The sequence below is a fragment of the Ranitomeya imitator genome, chromosome 3 (genome assembly GCF_032444005.1).
Source record: "Ranitomeya imitator isolate aRanImi1 chromosome 3, aRanImi1.pri, whole genome shotgun sequence".
Taxonomy (NCBI): domain Eukaryota; kingdom Metazoa; phylum Chordata; class Amphibia; order Anura; family Dendrobatidae; genus Ranitomeya; species Ranitomeya imitator.
Window position 1 is genome coordinate 45,317,865 of NC_091284.1, and position 8,074 is coordinate 45,325,938.

Sequence of the window (8,074 nt, forward strand, 5' to 3'; positions counted from 1 at the left end):
CGCCCCCTGCTGCCTGGAGGTGTTTACTAGTGAGGGACGGAAAAGGGAAAGGTACGGGTGTCACCTAGTGGTCAAGAGAGGGAATGCACCGAGAAGCCTAATTAAGATGGAATAGCGGCATCTAGTGAGGGATGGTGGTATTACAGCATAGCATTAGGGCACAGAGAGTGAAACAGCGCAGACTAGCGATGGAATTGAAGTATTGCTCATTTTATGACTAAAAAGTGAAAACTGCCAAGAAACTCATTGGTCAATATCCGGTAGCTCGCAAGATGCGACATCCAGCTCTGGGGATTTTTTTTCTTACTTAAATGCATTTATTTTGTATTTAACATAGATTTTATAATTGGAATGTATTAAAAATGTTGCACCATTTGCAGAATTAAGATTAGCCAGGGCCCGGACAGTTTAGAAGGCGTGAGACCCCCTCCAGTATCCGACGTATCACGTGACATGTCACATGATTCCCTCTGATAGGTCATGTGATTAACACTCTGGTGCTCGGCGGCACATCTGTAGAGAACGACAGAGACCGCGGCGGGTGCACTGCTTCCCTTATGTACAGCGCTATACATGATGGACCAGAGGCGGGAAATTCCCGAGGGGCCGCAAGAGAGACCGTGACTGTTGTGGAGGCCGAACCAACAGGCTGAAATTAATTCTGCTCAAAATTAATATTCACATATAATTATTATTTTATACTAGCTGAAGAGCACGGAGGTGCCCGGGCACAGTAACTAACTGTGGTTAGTTCTAACGAATTATAATGATTATATCTATATATACAGTACAGACCAAAAGTCTGGACACACCTTCTCATTTAAAGATTTTTCTGTATTTTCATGACTATGAAAATTGTACATTCACACTAGCTGTGTAAGGGCTATTTGACCAAGAAGGATAGTGATGGGGGGCTACACCAGATGACCTGGCCCCCACAGTCACCAGACCTGAACCCAATCGAGATGGTTTGGGGTGAGCTGGACCCCAGAGTGAAGGCAAAAGGGCCAACAAGGGCTAAGCATCTCTGGGAACTCCTTCAAGATTGTTGGAAGACCAATTCCGGTGACTACCTCTTGAAGCTCATCAAGAGAATGCCGAGAGTGTGCAAAGCAGTCATCAAAGCAAAAGGTGGCTACTTTGAAGAACCTAGAATGTAAGACATAATTTCAGTTGTTTCACACTTTTTTGTTAAGTATATAATTCCACATGTGTAATTCATAGTTTTGATTCCTTCAGTGCGAATGTACAATTTTCATAGTCATGAAAATACAGAAAAATCTTTAAATGAAAAGGTGTGTCCAAACTTTTGGTCTGTACTGTATATAAAGCTGAGTGTATAGCCTTGCCCACGCCGCATAGCCACACTCACTCTAATATCCACACATCAGCCAGAGCCACCGGACTACTACCCCCAATATCCCACATCATCCCGTCAGCCAGTGCCACTGGACTACTACTCCTAATATCCCACATCATCCCGTCAGCCAGTGCCACTGGACTACTACCACTAATATCCCACATCATCCCGTCAGCCAGTGCCACTGGACTACTACCACTAATATCCCACATCATCCCGTCAGCCAGTGCCATCGGACTACTACTCCTAATATCCCACATCATCCCGTCAGCCAGTGCCACTGGACTACTACTCCTAATATCCCACATCATCCCGTCAGCCAGTGCCACTGGACTACTACTCCTAATATCCCACATCATCCCGTCAGCCAGTGCCACGGACTACTACTCCTAATATCCCACATCATCCCGTCAGCCAGTGCCACTGGACTACTACCACTAATATCCCACATCATCCCGTCAGCCAGTGCCATCGGACTACTACTCCTAATATTCCACATCATCCCGTCAGCCAGTGCCACTGGACTACTACTCCTAATATCCCACATCATCCCGTCAGCCAGTGCCACTGGACTACTACCCCTAATATCCCACATCATCCCGTCAGCCAGTGCCACTGGACTACTACTCCTAATATCCCACATCATCCCGTCAGAGCCAGTGCCACTGGACTACTACTCCCAATATCCCACATCATCCCGTCAGCCAGTGCCACTGGACTACTACTCCTAATATCCCACATCATCCCGTCAGCCAGTGCCACTGGACTACTACTCCTAATATCCCACATCATCCCGTCAGCCAGTGCCACTGGACTACTACTCCCAATATCCCACATCATCCCGTCAGCCAGTGCCATCGGACTACTACTCCTAATATCCCACATCATCCCGTCAGCCAGTGCCACTGGACTACTACTCCTAATATCCCACATCATCCCGTCAGCCAGTGCCATCGGACTACTACTCCTAATATCCCACATCATCCCATCAGCCAGTGCCACTGGACTACTACTCCTAATATCCCACATCATCCCGTCAGCCAGTGCCACTGGACTACTACCCCTAATATCCCACATCATCCCATCAGCCAGTGCCACTGGACTACTACTCCTAATATCCCACATCATCCCGTCAGCCAGTGCCATCGGACTACTACTCCTAATATCCCACATCATCCCGTCAGCCAGTGCCATCGGACTACTACTCCTAATATCCCACATCATCCCGTCAGCCAGTGCCACTGGACTACTACTCCTAATATCCCACATCATCCCGTCAGCCAGTGCCATCGGACTACTACTCCTAATATCCCACATCATCCCGTCAGCCAGTGCCACTGGACTACTACTCCTAATATCCCACATCATCCCGTCAGCCAGTGCCACTGGACTACTACTCCTAATATCCCACATCATCCCGTCAGCCAGTGCCATCGGACTACTACTCCTAATATCCCACATCATCCCGTCAGCCAGTGCCACTGGACTACTACTCCTAATATCCCACATCATCCCGTCAGCCAGTGCCATCGGACTACTACTCCTAATATCCCACATCATCCCGTCAGCCAGTGCCACTGGACTACTACCCCTAATATCCCACATCATCCCGTCAGCCAGTGCCATCGGACTACTACTCCTAATATCCCACATCATCCCGTCAGCCAGTGCCACTGGACTACTACTCCTAATATCCCACATCATCCCGTCAGCCAGTGCCATCGGACTACTACTCCAAATATCCCACATCATCCCGTCAGCCAGTGCCACTGGACTACTACCCCTAATATCCCACATCATCCCGTCAGCCAGTGCCACTGGACTACTACCACTAATATCCCACATCATCCCGTCAGCCAGTGCCATCGGACTACTACTCCTAATATCCCACATCATCCCGTCAGCCAGTGCCACTGGACTACTACTCCTAATATCCCACATCATCCCGTCAGCCAGTGCCACTGGACTACTACTCCTAATATCCCACATCATCCCGTCAGCCAGTGCCACTGGACTACTACTCCTAATATCCCACATCACCCATCAGGCAGAGCCACTGGACTACTACTCCTAATATCCCACATCATCCCGTCAGCCAGTGCCACTGGACTACTACTCCTAATATCCCACATCATCCCGTCAGCCAGAGCCATCGGACTACTACTCCTAATATCCCACATCATCCCGTCAGCCAGTGCCACTGGACTACTACCCCTAATATCCCACATCATCCCGTCAGCCAGAGCCATCGGACTACTACTCCTAATATCCCACATCATCCCGTCAGCCAGTGCCATCGGACTACTACTCCTAATATCCCACATCATCCCGTCAGCCAGTGCCACTGGACTACTACTCCTAATATCCCACATCATCCCGTCAGCCAGTGCCACTGGACTACTACTCCTAATATCCCACATCATCCCGTCAGCCAGTGCCACTGGACTACTACTCCTAATATCCCACATCATCCCGTCAGCCAGTGCCACTGGACTACTACTCCTAATATCCCACATCATCCCGTCAGCCAGTGCCACTGGACTACTACTCCTAATATCCCACATCATCCCGTCAGCCAGTGCCACTGGACTACTACTCCTAATATCCCACATCATCCCGTCAGCCAGAGCCATCGGACTACTACTCCTAATATCCCACATCATCCCGTCAGCCAGTGCCACTGGACTACTACTCCTAATATCCCACATCACCCATCAGGCAGAGCCACTGGACTACTACTCCTAATATCCCACATCATCCCGTCAGCCAGTGCCACTGGACTACTACTCCTAATATCCCACATCATCCCGTCAGCCAGAGCCATCGGACTACTACTCCTAATATCCCACATCATCCCGTCAGCCAGTGCCACTGGACTACTACCCCTAATATCCCACATCATCCCGTCAGCCAGTGCCACTGGACTACTACCACTAATATCCCACATCATCCCGTCAGCCAGAGCCATCGGACTACTACTCCTAATATCCCACATCATCCTGTCAGAACCACCGGACTACAGCCCCTAATATCCCACATCATCCCGTCAGCCAGAGCCATCGGACTACTACTCCTAATATCCCACATCATCCCGTCAGCCAGAGCCATCGGACTACTACTCCTAATATCCCACATCATCCCGTCAGCCAATGCCATCGGACTACTACTCCTAATATCCCACATCATCCCGTCAGCCAGTGCCACTGGACTACTACCCCTAATATCCCACGTCAGCCAGAGCCACTGGACTACTACTCCTAATATCCCACATCATCCCGTCAGCCAGTGCCACTGGACTACTACTCCTAATATCCCACATCATCCCGTCAGCCAGAGCCATCGGACTACTACTCCTAATATCCCACATCATCCCGTCAGCCAGTGCCACCGGACAACTACTCCTAATATCCCACATCATCCCGTCAGCCAGTGCCACCGGACTACTACTCCTAATATCCCACATCATCCCGTCAGCCAGAGCCATCGGACTACTACTCCTAATATCCCACATCATCCCGTCAGCCAGTGCCACTGGACTACTACCCCTAATATCCCACATCATCCCGTCAGCCAGTGCCACTGGACTACTACTCCTAATATCCCACATCATCCCGTCAGCCAGAGCCATCGGACTACTACTCCTAATATCCCACATCATCCCGTCAGCCAGAGCCATCGGACTACTACTCCTAATATCCCACATCATCCCGTCAGCCAGTGCCACCGGACTACTACACCTAATATCCCACATCATCCCGTCAGCCAGTGCCACTGGACTACTACACCTAATATCCCACATCATCCCGTCAGCCAGTGCCACTGGACTACTACTCCTAATATCCCACATCATCCCGTCAGCCAGTGCCACTGGACTACTACTCCTAATATCCCACATCACCCATCAGGCAGAGCCACTGGACTACTACTCCTAATATCCCACATCATCCCGTCAGCCAGAGCCACTGGACTACTACTCCTAATATCCCACATCATCCCGTCAGCCAGAGCCATCGGACTACTACTCCTAATATCCCACATCATCCCGTCAGCCAGTGCCACTGGACTACTACTCCTAATATCCCACATCATCCCGTCAGCCAGAGCCACTGGACTACTACTCCTAATATCCCACATCATCCCGTCAGCCAGAGCCATCGGACTACTACTCCTAATATCCCACATCATCCCGTCAGCCAGTGCCACTGGACTACTACACCTAATATCCCACATCATCCCGTCAGCCAGTGCCACCGGACTACTACTCCTAATATCCCACATCATCCCGTCAGCCAGTGCCACTGGACTACTACTCCTAATATCCCACATCATCCCGTCAGCCAGTGCCACTGGACTACTACTCCTAATATCCCACATCATCCCGTCAGCCAGTGCCACTGGACTACTACTCCTAATATCCCACATCATCCCGTCAGCCAGTGCCATCGGACTACTACTCCTAATATCCCACATCATCCCGTCAGCCAGTGCCACTGGACTACTACTCCTAATATCCCACATCACCCATCAGGCAGAGCCACTGGACTACTACTCCTAATATCCCACATCATCCCGTCAGCCAGAGCCATCGGACTACTACTCCTAATATCCCACATCATCCCGTCAGCCAGTGCCACCGGACAACTACTCCTAATATCCCACATCATCCCGTCAGCCAGTGCCACTGGACTACTACTCCTAATATCCCACATCATCCCGTCAGCCAGTGCCACTGGACTACTACTCCTAATATCCCACATCATCCCGTCAGCCAGTGCCACTGGACTACTACTCCTAATATCCCACATCATCCCGTCAGCCAGTGCCACCGGACTACTACTCCTAATATCCCACATCATCCCGTCAGCCAGTGCCACCGGACTACTACTCCTAATATCCCACATCATCCCGTCAGCCAGTGCCACTGGACTACTACTCCTAATATCCCACATCATCCCGTCAGCCAGTGCCACTGGACTACTACCACTAATATCCCACATCATCCCGTCAGCCAGAGCCACCGGACTACTACCTCTAATATCCCACATCATCCCGTCAGCCAGTGCCACTGGACTACTACTCCTAATATCCCACATCATCCCGTCAGCCAGTGCCACTGGACTACTACTCCTAATATCCCACATCATCCCGTCAGCCAGTGCCACTGGACTACTACTCCTAATATCCCACATCATCCCGTCAGCCAGTGCCACCGGACTACTACTCCTAATATCCCACATCATCCCGTCAGCCAGTGCCACCGGACTACTACTCCTAATATCCCACATCATCCCGTCAGCCAGTGCCACTGGACTACTACTCCTAATATCCCACATCATCCCGTCAGCCAGTGCCACTGGACTACTACCACTAATATCCCACATCATCCCGTCAGCCAGTGCCACTGGACTACTACTCCTAATATCCCACATCATCCCGTCAGCCAGTGCCACTGGACTACTACTCCTAATATCCCACATCATCCCGTCAGCCAGTGCCACTGGACTACTACTCCTAATATCCCACATCATCCCGTCAGCCAGTGCCACTGGACTACTACTCCTAATATCCCACATCATCCCGTCAGCCAGTGCCACTGGACTACTACTCCTAATATCCCACATCACCCATCAGGCAGAGCCACTGGACTACTACTCCTAATATCCCACATCATCCCGTCAGCCAGAGCCATCGGACTACTACTCCTAATATCCCACATCATCCCGTCAGCCAGTGCCACCGGACAACTACTCCTAATATCCCACATCATCCCGTCAGCCAGTGCCACCGGACTACTACTCCTAATATCCCACATCATCCCGTCAGCCAGTGCCACTGGACTACTACTCCTAATATCCCACATCATCCCGTCAGCCAGTGCCACTGGACTACTACTCCTAATATCCCACATCATCCCGTCAGCCAGTGCCACCGGACTACTACTCCTAATATCCCACATCATCCCGTCAGCCAGTGCCACCGGACTACTACTCCTAATATCCCACATCATCCCGTCAGCCAGTGCCACTGGACTACTACTCCTAATATCCCACATCATCCCGTCAGCCAGTGCCACTGGACTACTACCACTAATATCCCACATCATCCCGTCAGCCAGAGCCACCGGACTACTACCTCTAATATCCCACATCATCCCGTCAGCCAGTGCCACTGGACTACTACTCCTAATATCCCACATCATCCCGTCAGCCAGTGCCACTGGACTACTACTCCTAATATCCCACATCATCCCGTCAGCCAGTGCCACTGGACTACTACTCCTAATATCCCACATCATCCCGTCAGCCAGTGCCACCGGACTACTACTCCTAATATCCCACATCATCCCGTCAGCCAGTGCCACCGGACTACTACTCCTAATATCCCACATCATCCCGTCAGCCAGTGCCACTGGACTACTACTCCTAATATCCCACATCATCCCGTCAGCCAGTGCCACTGGACTACTACCACTAATATCCCACATCATCCCGTCAGCCAGTGCCACTGGACTACTACTCCTAATATCCCACATCATCCCGTCAGCCAGTGCCACTGGACTACTACTCCTAATATCCCACATCATCCCGTCAGCCAGTGCCACTGGACTACTACTCCTAATATCCCACATCATCCCGTCAGCCAGTGCCACTGGACTACTACCACTAATATCCCACATCATCCCGTCAGCCAGTGCCACTGGACTACTACTCCTAA